Source organism: Nomascus leucogenys, chromosome 18, assembly GCF_006542625.1.
Source record: "Nomascus leucogenys isolate Asia chromosome 18, Asia_NLE_v1, whole genome shotgun sequence".
NCBI lineage: Eukaryota > Metazoa > Chordata > Mammalia > Primates > Hylobatidae > Nomascus > Nomascus leucogenys.
Genome location: NC_044398.1, coordinates 96414690 through 96433888, shown reverse-complemented (window position 1 = coordinate 96433888; position 19199 = coordinate 96414690). Strand labels below are relative to the sequence as shown.

General features: G+C 40.5%; 1 protein-coding gene and 1 long non-coding RNA gene across 12 annotated transcripts in view; one reads left to right on the top strand and one right to left on the bottom strand.

Moving 5' to 3' along the window:
- Positions 1-19199, top strand: part of RBFOX1 (RNA binding fox-1 homolog 1) — a 2489097-nt gene that overhangs the window by 1458674 nt on the left and 1011224 nt on the right. The gene's annotated exons all lie outside the window — the stretch shown is intronic.
- LOC115831293 lies at positions 12361-17854 on the bottom strand. Its single transcript, XR_004026816.1, has 2 exons — positions 17815-17854; positions 12361-13437 (listed from the first exon to the last, which is right to left on the bottom strand). It is a non-coding gene; the product is annotated as an uncharacterized LOC115831293 (long non-coding RNA).

The following is a 19199-nucleotide window of genomic DNA, read 5'->3' as shown; positions in this document are numbered from 1 at the left end:
GTATCAGCATGCTTTTATGGTTCGACTTTAGGATCTGATGTTAAACACAAGGATGTACGCAAACGTTCATTAGTTTCTTATGCGTGGAACTGGTGGGTTGCTGGTGTAGAGGCTAATGTGGCCAGAAGATGGCAGTGCACGATAAAGAAAAGCTCCCTGGTGCCTGCCACTGTTTTAATTAGCTAAAAGGAAGACAGGTATGCTTTTATATAGTTTCTGATTTTGTAATTTTCCTGAGCAGCCATTGAGGGCAGATGTTTTCATCCTTACCCCCAGTTTAAGTATCACAGGAGAGGGAATATCAAGATGCAATCAATTGCTGGCCATGGCAAACCCCCTGAACTTAAGTCTTGCAAACATCATCAGCTTGTGCCATCTTAGAAATTGCTGCAGTGGAAACAGGCATGGAGCTATCAATTACTTGTAGGGCTGCATCCCCCTCTGTCCTTGAAAAGGAAGCCAGCTGATTCTGTGGGTGAGATGAGGGGACAGCCACTGGAATGGGAGGTGGCTTCTTTATCAGTGTCTTAGAAGTTGATCTGGAGCCCTAGAGGAAGAAATTAAAGATGAACTTAAATTGTGCATGAGGGCCTAGCCCCCTGTCATGAATGACCATTAACTGGTCAGCAAAGTAATTGAAACATGAAAGTCTAGAGGAAAAGAAAAATTCCTTAAAGCATTTCTTTTTTCTCTTCTAGTTGTTTCCTTTGTCTTTAGAGTGAGAAATCCTTCATGCAAAAGGAACTAGCAAGTTCTCTGTATATACGAAGTCCCAGGCATACTTTATACGTTTTCTGGCTTTGCTTAGGGTGATCTTCAATTAATCTCTTTGGCAGGCTGTATTAGTAACATTTTACAAAAGGGGAAAATGGGTGCTCAAGAATAGTGAGGAACTTGCCTAAGGCTGCAGGATGACTGAAAAGTTACAGGTGAAATTCAAACTTCCATCCCTTGTCATTTCCCTATTTCCTGTCCAGAAAGGAATGCTAAATAAATACGAGCTGTCACCTTTTTATATTCCATTCCATTTCTTTATTCCTGCTGTACTTACTAACCAAAAATAAAGACAGGAGGTGTTGTTAATCATTACACTGGCAATAAATGACTTTAAGTAAGTGTACTAAAAGAGGGATAATTTTTCTTTTCTTTTCTTTTTCTGAGATGGAGTCTCACCCTTTTGCCCAGGCCGGAGTGCAGTAGCTTGATGTCGGCTCACTGCAACCTCCGCCTCCCAGGTTCAAGCAATTCTCTTGCCTCAGCTGCCCGAGTAGCTGAGATTACAGGCATGTGCCACTATGCTCAGCTATTTTTTTTTTTGTACTTTTAGTAGAGACAGGATTTTGCCATGTTGGCCAGGCTGGTGTCGAACTCCTGACCTCAGGTGATCCGCATACCTCAGCCTCCCAAAGTGCTGGGATTACAGGCATGAGCCACTGTGCCCGGCCAAGAGTTTCATTTTTTAATCACACTTAAATCAAGTCCAGACATCATTTGCTAGTTACACAAAAGTCATCCATGCTTATTGTAGAACATTTAAAAATATAGAAAAGGATAAAAACAAGATGGCCTCACCACTCAAGAATACCAGCTTTAACAATTTGGTATCTGCCCCTATCCTTTTTTCCTCCAAGCACCTGCAATTTTAACAAACAGCCTTCACACAATGTTGTTTTCATTCTGTCATGAGAATGTTCCCTAAAATAATAAATATTTCTGTCTTAAAGACACCATTATTAATGACTTCATGTCCTCTTCCATTATACAGACATTTTCTAGTATTTAAAAAGCGTTTATTTTTGTACACTTAGGTTGATTTCAGTGTGACAAAACCAAGTAGGTTCTGTCTAGCTTTTTCAAGACAGAAAAAATACTGCATATTAAAAAAAATATTATTTGAAAATGTACTGTATGTTTGGCTGGGCCCAGCGCTGTGCTCAGCAGTGCATTATTTCATTTAAACCGTACAGCTGCAGCAGCAGTGGGGACTAACATTTCTTCTACATATTAAGCGGAGAGAATGTGAGGGAACAAATCCCTTCGATGTAATCAGATAGGTTTCCAGGGTTCAGATGTTCTTATCACTCAGGTAGGTCTCAAATTAGATGAGGCAGTGGTCAGGGCCATTCATAGCAATCGAAGGCGTCTTTCTACATGGGAACTTCGCAGATCTGTGTGGGCTTAATCTGAGCCCTCGCCCCTCCTCCTTTGCTCTACTGATGCTTCAGGAAGCCTGTGGGCCATTCAGTTTCATGTCGATGACAGTACACCTAAGAACTGCTATGCCCAGGCCTCCGTTGTACTCAAAACGCAGCTTGTTTTTGCATAATTTAAGCACTACGTGGTTGTGTCGTTTAAGTTCTGTGAAATTGTTGTTCTTCCATCCATGAAATTATATACATCTTGGGAACATTTGCTAAAGGGTGAACACATTCTTCAATAGGAGTGAGACAGCAGTGGAGTTGATAGAGCTTCCCCCCAAAGCACAGCTATCTCTCCTTGTCCTGTTGAGACACAAAGGTAAGCATTTTCTTCTTTAATGCTAAGGAAACACGGTTGTGAGGCTAACCTTCCCATTATGTTTCAGGCCATAACTCTCCTTTTCCCACAACCTCCCCCATCACACACACCCCAACCCAGTTAACACATCAAGAAACCCACAGACAGATTGCATGTCCTTTTTAAACATTCTCTGCACTGCTGCTACTGTCTTGTATTTTGAGTGCTTAAGACAATGATAATCTTCCAAGAAATGCTTTTGATTGATTAATTTTGTGTACCTGATTTGTGTGTGTATGTAGATTCTGCTCGCAATGATATGATGTGAAAATATTCATTATATAAACACAAACCAATAATATGTCGTCATGGAAAAGCATGGTTAAACTCATTTCAGAAATCTTTGCAGTGTTAAAAACAGGAACGGCAGGTATCTAATTCCTGAAAGAATCACACTTACAGATGAAGGGCTTTTGTTGTTATTGTTGTTACTTCAGGCACCCGTAGAAATACAGATTATGAGTATCCTTTGAATTCTTGGTTTTAACATCAGGTAGTAAATACCGTATGTTGTGACTTATAAGTAGGAGCTAAGCTATGATTCTGTAGAGGCACACAGAATGATATAATGGACTTTGGATACTCAGAAGGGGGAGGTTGGGAGGAGAATGTGGGGGTAATAAACTGCATATTGGGTACAATGTATACTACTTGCATGACAGGTATACCAATATTTCAGAATTCACCACTATATAATTCACTCATGTAACCAAAGACCACTTGTATTTCCCAAAAGCTACTGAAATTAAAAATACCTAAAGTTAAGTTAAATAATTAAATTTAAAAGTGGTGATCTCTGCTAGTCAGGATAAGCTAGTCTGTGCTTCAGTAACAAACATGTCCCGATATCTCAGTATTTTATCACTTGCAAGCTTATTTCTTGCCACATAAAACCCACTTCAGGTCTAGTAGTTCTCTAAGAAGGTTCTCTTCCAAGGGGAAGTGTCAGGATTCAGGCTGCTCCTGTTTCATATAGCCATATTTATGTCCCATATGGTTTTTCAAAGTTGCAGGGGCAGGAGAGGACAGAGGATGGAAGGCTCACACCTACTCTGTTATAGGTCAGCCCAGAGTGGTCACATGGCACTCCTTTTACTCCCTATTGGCTAGAACAAGTCACATGGGCCCAACCTAACTCCAAAGGAGTCTGGGAAATGTGGGCTCAGGAAGCACAAAATGAATGATGACACAGTGAATGCGTGTTATTTCTCTCCACCATATTTTCAAAACAATCATCTTGAGTGAGAGCTTCAGAAATGAAAGATGACAAATGCTGACAAAACCACTCTTGGAAACGTCTTCTATGCTAAGCACTATGCTATGCACCTCACCTGTTGTATTAGTCCATTCTTGCACTGCCGTAAACATACCTGAGAATGTGTAATTTATAAAGAAAAGAGATTTCATTGGCTCAGGGTTCAGCAGGCTGTACCGGAAGCACCACAGCTTCTGGGGAGGTTTCAGGAGACTTTCAATCATGGTGGAAAAAGTAAGAGAAGCAGGCATGTCTTACAAGGCTAGAGTAGGAGGAAGAGAGAGATGGCAGGAGGTGCTACACACTGTTAAACAACCAGATCTCATGAGAACTCAGTATCACGAGACAGCACTAGGGAGATGGTGCTAAACCATTAGAAAGCACCCCCATGATTCAATCACCCCCCACCAGGCCCCACCTTCAACACTGAGGTTTACAGTTGGGCCTGAGATTTCAGCAGGGACACAGATACAAACTGTATCACCTGCATTCTTTTATTTGGACCCCTTGGCAACAGCAGTGGGGATTTTCATTTCCTCTATTTAAGAAGTGAGGAGAGAGAGGCTGAGCAAAGTAACTTCCCAAGCACCGTAGTGGGGACAGTAGGAGTCAAACCGAAGACTACCAGAGGTGAAGCCTGCATCACTGTCCAACCAGCCATTTGACCTGCAGATTCATATTCTTTATTTTATTATTATTATACTTTAAGTTCTGGAATACATGTGCAGAATGTGCAGGTTTGTTACATAGGTATACACATGCCATGGTGGTTTGCTGCACCCATCAACCCATCATCTACATTAGGTATTTCTCCTAGTGCTATCCTTCCCTAGCTCACCACCTCCTGACAGGCCCTGGTGTGTGATATGTGGCTCTCTCTGTGTCAATGTGTTCTCACTGTTCAACTCCCACTTATGAGGGAGAACATGCAGTACTTGGTTTTCTGTTCTTGTGTTAGTTTCCTGAGAATGACGGTTTCCAGCTTCGTGCATGTCCCTGCAAAGGACATGAACTCATCCTTTTTATGGCTGCATAGTATTCCGTGGTGTATCCGTGCTGCATTTTCTTTATCCAGTCTATTATTGATGGGCATTTGGCTTGATTCCAAGTATTCACTATTATGAACAGTGCTGCAGTGAACATACATGTGCATATGTGTTTATAGTAGAATAATTTATAATCCTATGGGTATATACCCAGTAATGAGATTGCTGGGTCAAGTGGTATTTCTTGTTAGAGAGCTCATTCTCTAAGGCTGATCGTGTCTGGGGTTTTTGTAGGAAGTGGTTGCAGGATCCTTAGGTTGAATTGTTTCTTGTTTTCGTATGTGTTTGTAATTCACATGAAGTGATAGAATAGACTTTGAAATATAAGGAAGGCATTTCTCTTAAGTCTTCACCTCCACATATATATGAAAATCTAGATTTATTTGATGCGGGCAATAGATAATACTTTTTTCCTAAAAATATTATTTTTTAGATGGTAATTTCTTCTCATGTGTTTTAAATACTCATCTTCTAAGGCTGAGTAAATGTATTTAATGCACAAATTAATTTTTTTATGTTTATGCAAGAGATGTTTACACAGGACCTATCTTTCCTATAAAGCGCCTCAGCCTGTCCATGACAATGTCTACTATAAAGGATATCAAAAGGTTTCTATATTTGATATCTTCCTGAATGTAGACACATTCCCTGGGGACAGTTGTCATGAAAATCCTCTGGAAGTACTTTGCTGACATGTCCATCCTTCATGTTCTGTTTGGTTCTTCCCTGAAACTCCCACGACATGGAAATAAACAGAGAGCCCAGCTGTTTTATTTCTCCGTCTTCCTACAGGGAGAGACTCACTGCACAGACTTCTCGAGCGAGGGCAGTAAGCTCTGTCTCCTGCAAAGACATTTGTCTCTGAATGTGGTTTCCTTTTGTTGCATGCTTGTGAGTGTGTGCTTGTGTTTGTCAACTGAGAATCAGCAATGACGAGGTATAAGAGTTGACTGTTCCCCAGAGCATAGGGGCAAGCTGATAGAAAATCAGCTTTGGGTATTGATGATAAACAAGTTAATCTTCTTTGGGTAATCTTTTGAAAAGAAACCTTGCTTTATTTATTTATTTATGCTTTTTTTCCTATAGGGAATTATCCATGAGTGAAATAAAAATGCTTAGAAGATGGTCTTAGACTTGGTCCTCTAGCTTATAAGGATTGAATAAAAGTTATATTACATGAGTTAAAACATAGGCTAATTCATCAAGAGTTTACTTTAAAGAACATGACTCTCTAAGAAGATATTCGATTTTATCTTATTGGAATACTAGGATGTGGAGAAACAATGATAATACGTGTGTTTTTAAGTGTGCATAGAATGATAACATCACCCATGCAATATACCTTTCTAGAAAAGATAATTCACAGATCAGTTCATGACAAAAATTCATATAAAGGACCATCACACTTTTTAAAAAAATGGAGGGACTATTTAAAATGCAAACTGATTTTGCCTAACATAGGTTAACATTAAAGAAAAAAATAAAATTAACCTATTTGTTTTAAAAAAGTAGTATATAAGTAAAAGGCAAATAAAACCTCAAAGATCATCATTTCAAAACTATACTAATGAGATACTAAGATGATCTTATGTATCATTATTTAGTAAGACCAAGCAGGGATTGGTTGATTGATTGGCTGCTTAGGAATCGTAAACCTCTGCTTTTGGTCGATTATAGTACAGTAGGAAGTGGGTTGAATCAAAAACAATATTTGTAACTCCAAGATATTTCAAGTTTGGTTTGCCTTTTTTTTTTTTTACTTTAGAAGTACCATGAGCCAAGAAATGTACTGTCTCCAGGCTATCATTTTCCTTCCTCTAAATTCACATTACTGAATTTCTCCCCCCTTGGACTCTGAAACATAATCAGGGGAATTGGCAGGGTTGGGTTTTCATTTTCACCTCCGGCTAAATCTGTCATCCTGTGATGAGGTTGGCTGGGCATCATCAGGAAGCGAACTGTTTTCCTATTTGTAGAGTGGAAACAAGTACCAGCGCTTGCAGCTTCCAGTCATTTTGTTATTCATGTTACATCATGTTCCTTGTGATTGTTAACATGACAATGTCACTTTGTCTTGAGAGATGTTGGGAAAAGTAAAAGGGAATTACAGAGTCCTGGAAAGAAATCTCCCAACCATGTCTTCTGTATCAAAAAGTGTCTGCTGTTAGCTGTGGGGGAGTTAGATGTGACTCCCATCAGAGGGTGGTTTCCTGTCCCTATAAAATTATTCCCGCATCTATACAGAGCATCTCGATGTGTGTGTGCTGCAGAGGTAGGGGGTGGCAGAGCTTTAAGCCCGTAATGAATATAGCTGTTTCTTAAGAAAGTTTATTTTGCCATCATTCTTCACTCCTCTCTGTCCATTTCCACCTTCCCAATCCAAACTTTTCACTTTCAACACCTATTAATTCTACTTCCTCAGTACCTTTGCCATCTATTCCTTTTTCTTTTTTTTTTTTTTGTGGATGCCACTCAAGTTTGGGAAGTAAACATTCTGAGTAAATGCGTTTCGCCGGTTTCCCGTTATCACATTACACGCATTATACATATCATTTGATATCATCTTTACATCAATCCCAGGAAGAAAGAAAATGTGTGCCTCCACTGTGTAAGACGATCTCGGCTCACAAACGTAAAATGACCGTGGCAGGTAGGATAATGGCTCCTCCAAACTGTCCACGTCCTAATCCCCAGAAACTGTGGATATGTCACTGCACACGGCAAAGGAATTTTGCAGGTATGATTAAGTTGAGGACCTTGGATTGGAGAAAATTAATTATCCAGATAGGCTTGATGTCATCCCAAGAGTCCCTGAAAGCTGAACACTTTTCCTTGCTCTAGTCAGAGGGGAGAAGTGACAGTGGAAGAATGGTCAGAAAGATGCTACTGTTCTGGTTTTGAATATGGAAGAAGGGGCCATGGGCCATGGACTGTTGGTGGCCGTCTGAAGCTGGAAAAGTCAGACATGGATTTTTCTCCTACAGCCTTCAGAAGAAACACAGCCCTGCCTGTTGACGCCATCATTTCAGTCCAGTAAAAGACGTGTCAGACTTTTAATAAAGAGAACTGCAAGATAATAAACGAGTAGTTATTTCAATTAAGTTAATTAAGTTTAATTGAGTAAGTTAGTGGTAACATATTCTCCTGTTTTACAGATGACAAAACCAAGGTAACTATAAAGATTACTTTGTTACAAGTTTAGCGTCATAGGAAACTAACTCAGTGACCTCCCTGAAGGATCACCCAGGGAGTAAGTATGTGTCTGAGCTGTGGTTAGGATTCATACCTCTCTAACATTATAGAGCAGATGTGGTTTTCTCTAAGTGTTTCATCTCTCTTTATTTCTTACCTAGATCCTTGAAGTCATTTGCTACCTGGTGTCTCACCCTAGAGTTCCTCTCATTTAAATCCATCCTACTCATCACTGGTACATTATTCTTCCTAGAACATTGAAATGTTTAACTACTTTCGATGACCCTGTGGCCCGACAAAGAAACAAACAGCATGTGTCGGCCTCCTGGTTCCTCTCCGAATTACTTCCATTTAAGTCGTTGATTCACCTACACTCTAGCAAAGCTGGAAAATTTTTGTTGTCCTCCTTCCACCATGCACTTTTTCATCCAAACACGTTTTTTTTTTTACTGTTTCTTCCACCTGAATGTGTTTCCCTTTAACCAACACCTAGCTGAAATGCCAACTATATACTCCAAGTTAGAGCAATTTCTCTATCTTCTGATCGTTTCAACCCACCTCTGATATCAACATCATCATCACGATCATTGTCACTATCAGTACTATCACTACCATCATCATCAGCATTATCTTCATCCACTACCATCACCACCATCATCATCACCATCATCCTCATCTATTACTATCACCACCATCATTATCAGCATCATCTTCATAGTACTACCATCACCACCATTATTATCAGCATTATCCTCCTCCACTACCATCACCACTATCATCATCACCATCATCCTCCTTCAATACCATCACTACCATCATCATCAACGTCCTCCTCCTCCACTACCATCGCCACTATCATTATCAACACTATCCCCCTCCATTAGCACCACCACCATCATCATCATCCTCCTCTCCACTACCATCACCACCATCATCATCATCATCCTCCCCCACCGTCACCATCATCTGCCTCCACTAGCATCACCACCATCATCATCATCCTCCTCCTCCACTAGCATCACCATCCCCATCCACTACCATCACCACCATCATTATCAACATCCTCCTTCACTACCATCACCACCATCATCATCATCATCCTCATCCACTACCATCACCACCATGATCATCACCATCATCCTCCTCCACTACCATCAGCACCATCATCATCATCCTCATCCACTAACATCACCACCATCATTAGCAACATCATCTTCCTCCACTACCATCACCACCATCATCATTAACACATTTTTATTCACTACCATCACCACAATCATCATCCTTATCCTCATCTGCTACCATCACCACCATCATCCTTATTCAGCAATTCCTTAGTGTTCACAGAGTGCCATATACCATGTTAGATCCTTTATGAGAATCATCTAATTGACTGTTTACCCATATGAAGTAGACATTGTTATTTCTCCTGTTTTACAGATAACAAAACCAAGGTAACTACAAAGATTACTTTGTTGCAAGTTTACTTTTCTATTGTAATATAGGCATATGTTTGTCATATGTCTCTATTCAGATGCTGAAATATTTGAAACAAATTTCAGTAATTCAACACCCAGATTTGGAGAAGAATTTCATCTTTTGTTTAACCTCATCATGACTCTGCCAACTATTGGAGTTTTCTTTGTTCCTGCTAAATAATCCCTTTAGGGCAACTTCTACTGCATATTGTCAATATTCTACCCATTGTGCGATTCTCAGATTTTGTTAAATTAGAGAGGAGGCTGGTGTATGAGTCAATTTTTCTGTCCTATTTATCTTGACAAACAATTTAAGAGATTATCTGGCATTTGGAGTTGGCACAGATTAATTATGTAGATTATATCCATAGTTCTCATCCAAATTCCATTATAAACACGAGAAGAGAAAACTGGTTGGTCTTACCATGTGAACGTTTTATTTTGGATATAAAGGGGGAAATGAAAACGTTGATGATCAAAAACTGCCTGACCCAAGGAAATTCCAAAGTGTTTTACTTACATGTCCTTGCAGTTGTTTCTTTACACATTTTGTTCGCTGAGGGCCTCTTTACTGGCTTGGGGCCAGGAATTCAGTCTCATGTTTGCCTTCCCAAAGTTCTGCCTTTCACTGTGTTGGTCTCATCATGGCTATTGTTTTTCCACATGGTAGCAAGATGGCCACCAGGAGCCACCAGCTCTATCATGTCCTGCCAGCAACTCCATTGGTAATAGGTATAAAAATGAATTCCAGCATTGCCTCTCATTTAACTAATTCAGGGCAAGGGCTTTTCCCTGCATCAGTCACTGTGACGGAACACAGTGATTGGACAGACCTGGTCTAGAGCCCAGCCCTGGAGCCCTGGGAACCCCACGGCAATGCACAGAAGACAGCATGCTTGGTAAACAGGACTAATACTTGTCAGATCTGGGGGGAAAAGGATGTTGCATAGTTCAGTACTACAGGTGTCACTGTAGGTGGAGGGAAAAAAATGACACATGGACATTCTAAAAGCCGCATTTCATATTAAATCAGCCAGGCTTTGATGCATATGGAGAAGAACTTTTAGGTGACTGCTATTTCAGAAAGCCCTTGTCCCAGTAGATATTACTGTGCATAAAAAGGAAAAAAAACAGTGGCCGGGCACCGTAGCTCGTGCCTGAAATCCCAGCACTTTGGGAGGCCAAGGCAGTTGGATCACCTGATGTCAGGAGTTTGTGACTGGCTTGGCCAACAGGGTGAAACCCCGTCTCTACTAAAAATAAAAAATTAGCTAGGCATGGTGGTGAGTGCCTGTAATAGCTACTCAGGAGGCTGAGGCAGGAGAATCGCTTGAACCCAACGGGCGGAGGTTGCAATTACCTGAGATCGTGCCACTTTACTCCAGCCTGGGAGTAAGAGAGAAACTCCGTCAAAAAAAAAAGGAAAGGAAAGGAAGGGAAGGGAAAGGAAAGGAAAAGAAAATGGCATAATTAAATGTATCTGGCCACTGTTGGATTAAACAAGTTTCTTTAAGATTTCTTGGAGCACTTAAGTGGCTGATGCACCTATTATGAATGCTTCAAGTATGAGATATAGAATGATGAGCACTCTCAATATATTTTCACTTGGAATCTTCTTTAGGGAGAATATATTGTAAAAGATGATCATAGTGTCTGGCCTGTTGTTAGTACTCAATAAATATTTGTCAAGAAAGTGAATGACTGTCGCTTATTTTGGGAAATATAGTTCAAGAATCGTGAATCCTCTCTGTACTTCTTGTAGCAAAAGTAAATAACAGTTCTTTGATGTCTTCATTGTCATGTCCTGTTTTGATGTTGGTTTTGTTTGTTTTCCCTGCTGAAAATCTAGGCGGTTCAGGATGAACATCTCCATATGGCCATGAAGCTATGGGAGGAAATTGCATGTGGCGAAAATAGTGGACAACTGACTGTTCCCTTTATAACCACATTGCAATAAGCTTTTAAAGAGATGAACAGACTTACACACGCTGATTTGATTTCTACAGTGTATGCACTTAAACTGGCAAAGAAGTTTAACTTGCTTGAGGCAATTGTTGTATCTAGAAAACTGTGAAAATTGAATTAAATTACAGGTAGAATACACTGGGGAGCTCATTACTAAATGGATCCTATACTGCGTGTTTTTGTAGAATGAGGAATTATTTTGTAAAAGAAATAATGCTCTCTAGTTGATATAATAAGTATGCTTAAATTGAGGTATACAATATCTGTTTGTACCATTATTACAGATACATAATTGTCATTTATTTAAACTTATCTCCAAACTAAGTGAAATATCTGTGACTTTTTCTTAGAAGTTTTCTTTGGAAAAAAAAATTAGACTATCACTTTCTTTACAATATGCAATGAGTCTTGTTTTATATTGAAACCTCAATTCATTTTCTTCCTAGTGAAAAATGCTTTTTCATCCTCTCTGAAATAAATATAATCGTTGAAATTGGAGTCGATGTAAATCCAGAGGTAATGAGATTCAATTTTTCATTGTAGCCGAATTAGATGGAGAACTTCAAATATTTATTTGAGGTTTAATTTGAGTAATTTAGAAAAACATTGAGCTTCCTCATTCATAAATGATAATTACGTCTCTTCATCAAATATTATAGTATATTCCCTTCTGCTATCTGTTCAGTCTCCTTCAGATATGAACAATTTTATATCTCCAAGGGGATTTTTTTTTCCATGTAACTTTCTTGGCTTGTTTAACTTACAAAACCTTTAGAAATGCAGTTTGCTGTGCCTGTGTTTGCAGTGTTTAGTTTTGTAGAGAAAAAGAGGTGAGAAGTAGAATAACATTTACATTGATTTTCTTTAAGGGTGTGCTCTACTGAGAAATAGTATTTTGTCTTACTAAAGCACATGTTTAAGAAATAGAGATTGCTGTCTTGCAAAACTCCCAATATAAACTCCAGCAGGCTAAAATGCCTGTAGCCTCTAGTTGATTATAATTCTGAACTAAATCAAAAGTGACTGCATTTAAAAACTTCCATAAAGAAGAGCTTAGGCATTTCAAACTAATGCTTGGCCAATGCAAAATTCTTTATTCCTTTCCCTTCAGAATTTCTTCTGGGGAATGCAAAAGAAAAGTCATATGAATTGCTTGAAGATACTCAGGGATTGACTAGAGAAATGGGGCGTCTACCTTGGTGGTGATGATGTTATATATTATAATATGTATATATGGTATAGTGGTCACTATGGTGGTAGCTGCAGTAGCGGACCTGGTTTTTAAATTTTCTGCATCTTAAGTCGGTTTCCACCCACTGTAGTCGTGATACTTGACTTTGGTCACTGTGCTTGCCAGAGGAAGTCATATTAAGCATTCCACCAGCCAGGGATCCTTTGGGTGCAAGCAACAGAAACCCAATTCAAACTACCTTCAGCATAGAAGGGAAATATATTGGCTCATAGGAAAAAGCCCAGGGTGAGACTGACTTCAGGAATTAAGGAATCCAAAAACTAAATGATGTCCAGAATCTAGTATCTCCTTATAAATCTGCTTTCCATTGTGTGATCACATGGTCCATTCTCACTGGAGCAGCTTGAGTCAAAGGCTTATCCCAGAACTGGTTTCTGTGTTGGTGGATGGAACCATGATGTGGGAGCACCAAGCCAAGGTCATTTGCTCACCTCTGGATTAAAAGGGGAAGAAAAACCTATACAGCACAAATGAAGTTTGGGATGATCCTTCCCTAGACAAACAGGCTGTTGTCCACAAAAGGAAGGAAAACAGATACTGAGCAAACAAGATCAACAGAAGACCCACCCTTGGTATTGGAAGTCCATATCTCTACATGGCCCACCTTTAGCCTTCTCCAGGGACACCAGATCTGCCAAGATAGTAGAAGAACAATTGTAATCAAGTGTTGGATGTGGCCAGAAGACCAAAAGTCTCTTTTTTAAAAAACATCTGTTCTATTAAGGAACCAATCAGAGGGTTGATTGGTCTATGGTACGTACTTAATAATTATGTCCTAACTGATCAAACTTATCATCCTCCTCAGTAATTAAGCTAACTAGAATTGTCTCTTGTCCCACTGCACACTGTCTGTGAATTTGGAGTTATTTCAACTCTTTGGAAATCGTAAAATATGCATTTTGTTACTCATAAATTAGGAGCTAGAAACCAGAAATCCACTTAAATTTCTTCCAACTCCCTTAAAATTTTATTTCCCTCATGCTCCAATTTGACAATTAGATCATGTAAATATCATTATGTAAAATAATACAGCATTAAGATGTACACAGAAGGTGTGGTAAGGGGGGGTAATCTGTTTCTACATCTAAACGAGTCCATTTTTCTAAGATTTATGAGAATGTGGGAAAGTCTGCATTGATCTTCAAGTGCAACTTTTTAAGAGAGCACAATGGATGATTTAGCTACAAAAACTAGAGATTCTTAAGTAAGACCATTCTTGTGAAGTTTTCCTGTGGCTGCCATAACCCAAATCAATCCTGTCAGTATCTCTTCCTGGGCTGGGCCCTGTCTTTCCCCATGAGCACTTAACTCTTTCTTTTGTCTCTTCAAATTTTTATTTGCTCTTCTGAAGTCATCATCATCAATCAGTATTTGCCAGAGCCCCACAGGGTCTAACATGCCACTTCTCCATCTGTTATTCACCGAGGCAGATGTGGTGGGACCACCCCTTTTTGGTTAGAATCACATTATTCTATGCTATTTTCAGCATCTCCCACCTGCTGTCCTCCAAGCCGTTCTCAAATCCCACATCTTTGTTCTGCCCTGTTTTCCTCCCCCACGGTTTGACTTCCTAAGCATTATGCAATGGTGAGAAATGTGAATCCCTTATAGCGATATTGAATTCCAGCTCCCCCACTTTCTAGTTGATATGACCTTGGAGGGTTTTTGTATTCTTTGTGATGTTTTCCCCCTTATTCATAAAAGAGGCATATTGAATGTGTCCATAGTGTTTGAAGACTCTAGAACATGGGGTGATGATTGTGAAAATGAGCTTAAAGCTAGAGAATGTGGCATTGTTCTTGGTACACATTAGGTACTAAAAATGGGCATTTCTATTATTATCTTAGGGATTGAAGTAGGCAGGCGAGTGATAATCATAACCAGTATGCAGCCATCATCACTATAAGAAACAGCGTCTTCAACCCGTTTGAAGTGCGCACCCAGGCACCCCTGTCATGTCAGTTTTTAAAACATTTTTATCAGTATGCAAGGCAGCATATGGACTACTGTTCTGGGACCACCTTAGCCTCGAACTCTCTTCAAGTTCACTGTTACCAGGCTTTTCCTTCATAGTTATCCTCCCTATGTTACTTTTTTTTTTTTTTTTAACGTGACTTTCAGGATCAGTGACTAAAATAAGGTTCTCTGTAACAGTCATAATATGCAGGTATTTTCTATACAAAAGCGGTGTCTTTCAGAGTCAAGACTGTGCTGTGTGTCTTTGAAGGAGAAGCCTGCATTTAAAAGCCAAGCCATTTTGGCAATATTAATTCAGTTAATTTCAGCACATTATATAATGTGTCCAGTGACCTATCAACGCTGGCTGGTCGGGCACTCCAGTAAGAAACACCAAAGCGAGTGATATGTCATAACAGACAAATGGGCTCTTTAAACTGGACGATGGGAAGAGTGTTTTTGTTGGCATGAATACTCATCTGTCAGCCAGCCCCTGCCCTATTCTGATGATGGACAAGGCATTGGGTTAATACACAGGGACATAAAATGAATGATCAGGCATGGCCCTTGCCCTGAAGGAGTTTATGATCAAGGTGGGAAAATGAGGCATAAGGACATGAACACATGCAGGCACGGTGAAGAAAAACTCATGATGGTTGTATGTAGGTAAGTGTCAAATGAGGGGTCTGGGCATTAAGGATAGCTATTCTGCCGCAAGTCCTTCAATTTGGGCCCAAAGGCAATGTTAAATTTGTGGACGGGTACAAATTATTTTGAGTTATTGTATCAAAACATAATTTGCCCTGGTATGTGGATGAGCTAGCTGACATACATGTTTTCAGGGTATCTTTTCCTTCTCTTATGATTGGTAAGAAAAAGCTTGAAACCTCTCTCTCATCAAATACTCTCCCCCACTCACCACAGCATCCCTGAATAAACCAGGTGGGTACCTGGAAACTGTAGAGGCATTCCCCTAAGGTGATGTATTTGATCATCAGAGCCAGAGTCGGGGGACTTACTCAATTTTTCACCCAGAGAGGAACGTGAGAAGTGCATCATGTGCTGTCCTCTCCCGATCTCAGGCCTTCTTCTCAATAGCTGAACCCAAGCCTTGTTGAAATGAAAAATAACAGTATAGCCATCACATGCTTATATATATTTTTAAAATGTCAGCACCATAGGAAAGGTTAAAACAAAAAAAGAATTTTGACCGGGTGCGGTGTCTCACACCTGCAATCTCAGCACTTTGGGAGGCCGAAGCAGGCGGATCACCTGAGGTCAGGAGTTCGAGACCAGCCTAGCCAACATGGTGAAACCTCATCTCTACTGAAAATACAAAAAATCAGCTGGGTGAGGTGGCAGGTGCCTGTAATCTCAGCTATTCAGGAGGCTGAGGCAAGAGAATTGCTTGAACCCGGGAGGCAGAGGTTGCAGTGAGCTGAGATTGCACCACTGCACTCCAGCCTGGGCAACAAGAGCAAAACTCCATCTCAAAAAGTAATAATAATAATAATAATTTTAAAAAAATTACCATAAGTAGATTCCTGAAACCTATTCACCTGGTAAGACAGACTTTCTTGAAAGTCAAAATTTCATTACTACATTTACCATATTATCTATGCCATATCCTAGTAAGTAGTTAAAAGTAGTAGTTCATGACGTATAGAATTTACCTAGTAATGAGAACTTTCACTAGGAGTGTTTTTAATGCTCCAAATACCCTCTTTACCCAATTTGCTAGTCACGTCCTCGGACTACTTAACCATTGTTCGAGGTTGGGTTCACAGATAATCAGAAGGCATTGGGGGTACCAGATGCTTATGAGGGATCCATACCAGTAAAAGAAAGGAGTAGAGAGCAGAATTGGGCAGAGGGGGAGAGTCAGACTATGAGGTGAGCCTAGAAAGCCTCAGCTGACCCATTGGGGAGCTCCAGAGGTGAAGAGTTTATCAGTGTCTCTGTGTGTGTGTGTGTGTATGTGTGTGTGTTTTCCTTGGGCTGAAATGGCTGGGACTTTACCCCTACCTCTCTCAGTCATTGGATGCAAGTTGCCCCAGGAAAGGTGTGATCCTTGAGCAAGGAGGCTCTCTGCAGCTGACGCAGGCCCTGAAGGGGCTGACAGCTGTGGCTGCCTACTGACCTCAACCCTGCAGCTGGGCAGGGGTATCTGTGAGATGCATCTCCCTGTTTACCATCATCTTACTGACTCCACAAAGTGGGAAGACATCTGCATTAGTCTGTTTTACATTGCTATAAAGGAATACCTGAGACTGCATAATTTATAAAGAAGAAAGGTTTATTTGACTCTTAGTTATGTACATTGTACAAACATGGCACCAGCATCTACTCAGCTTCTGGTGAGGCCTCAGGAAGCTTCTATTTCTGGTGGAAGGTGAAGGGGGAGCGGGAGTGTCACATGGTGAGAGAGGAGGAGGTGCTAGGCTCTTTTTAGCAATCACATAAAGGCACATGTACCCCTATGTTCATTGCCCAGCACTATTCACAATAGCAAAGACATGGAATCAACCTAAATGCCCATCAGCGGTAGACTGGATTTTAAAAATGTGGCACATGTACACCATGGAATATTATGCAGCCAGAAAAATAATGAAATCATGTCCTTTGCAGCAACATGGATGGAACTGGAGGCCAGTATTCTAAGCAAACTAACATAGGAACAGAAAAGCAAATACTATGTTCTCACTTATCAATGCGATCTAAACACTAAGTACACATGGACACAAAGGAACAACAGACGCCAGGGCCTGCTTGAGGATGGAGGGTAGGAGGAGGGTGAGACTCAAAAACTACCCGTTGGGTACTATGCTTATTACCTGGGTGACAAAATAATCTGCACACCAAACCCTTGCAACATACAATTTACCTGTATAACAAACCTGCACATGTACCCCTGAACCTAAAATAAAATTTAAAAAATTAGACCTCGTGGTAACTCACTCATTACAGCAGGGATGGAACCAAGCCGTTCATAAGGGATCTGCTCCACCATGATCCAGACACCTCCCAGTAGGCCCACCTCCAACACTGGAGATCACATTTCAACATGAGATATGGAGGGGACAAATATCCAAATTATCGGCCGGCTGTGGTGACTTATGCCTGTAATCCCAGCACTTTGGGAGGCCAAGGCAGGCAGATTACCTGAGGTCAGGAGTTCAAGACCAGACTGACCAACATGGTGAAACTCCGTCTCTACTAAAAATACAAAAATTTGCCTGGTGTGGTGGCACGTGCCTGTAATCCCAGCTACTTGGGAGGCTGAGGCAGGAGAATCGCTTGAGCCTGGGAGGCAGAGACTGCAGTGAGCCAAGATTGTGCCATTGCACTCCAGTCTCGGTGACAGAGCAAGTCTCATCTCAAAAAAAAAAAAAAAAAAAAAAAAATCCAAGTTTTATCAACATTCTATTCCTTCCCAAAAAGTTGTCATGAAGACTAAATGAGGTCATGCATTTAAGATACTCAGCCCAGTGACTGGTGAGAATAATTGCTCAATAAAATCCTGTACGGCAGATACCGTTCTCTCTCTGGTTTTTGTTTTAGCCTTTAGATTTTTTAAATTATTTTTTTGTTATGGTAAAATAGACATAACATAAAATGTACCACCTTAGCCATTTTAAATGTAGAGTTCAGTGGCATTAAATACATTCACACTGTTGTGTGACCATCACCACCATCTGTCTCCAGAACTTCATCTTCCAAATGGAAACTTTGTACCTATGAGATATTAACTCCTCATTCTCATGTCCTCCCAGCCTCTGGCCACCAGCATTCTGCTTTATGTCCCTATGGATTCGATGTTCTAGGTACCTCATCTAAGTGTAATCATATGGCACTTGTCCTTTGGTATCTGGCCTATTTCACTTTCCTCGAGGTTCATGTCATAGCGTGTTATTCTTATTTCCATCCTCTTTAAGGCTGCATAATATTTCATTGTGAGAATATATCATGTTTTGTTCATTTCTCTGTTGATAGACATTTGGGTTGTTTCCACCTCTTGGCTACTGTAAATAATGCTTCTATTATTTACTTGTTATTATGATTTATTATTATTACAGAGCTCTTAATTGCATTTCATAGATAAGAAAGCAGCTGGGAGTGGTGGCTTATACCTGTGATCCAGCGCTTAGGGAGGCCGAGGCAGGAGGATTGCTTGAGCCCAGGGGTTTGGGGCCAGCCTGGGCAACATAGTGAGACCCCTTCTCTACAGAAAATATAAAACATATTAGCTAGGTATGGTGGTACATGACTGTAGCCCTAGCTGCTTGGGAAGCTGAGGTGGGAGGATCGCTTGAGCCCAGCAGTTAAAGGCCAGTCTAGGCAACATACTGAGACCCTGCCTGTAAAATAAAAATAAAAAAAGTCTGGTGCGGTGTTGCACAGCTGTATTTCTGACTTGGGAGGCAGAGGTGGGAGGATCGCTTGATCATGAGAAGTTGAGGCTGCTGTGAGCCATGATTGAGCCACTGCACTCCAGCCTG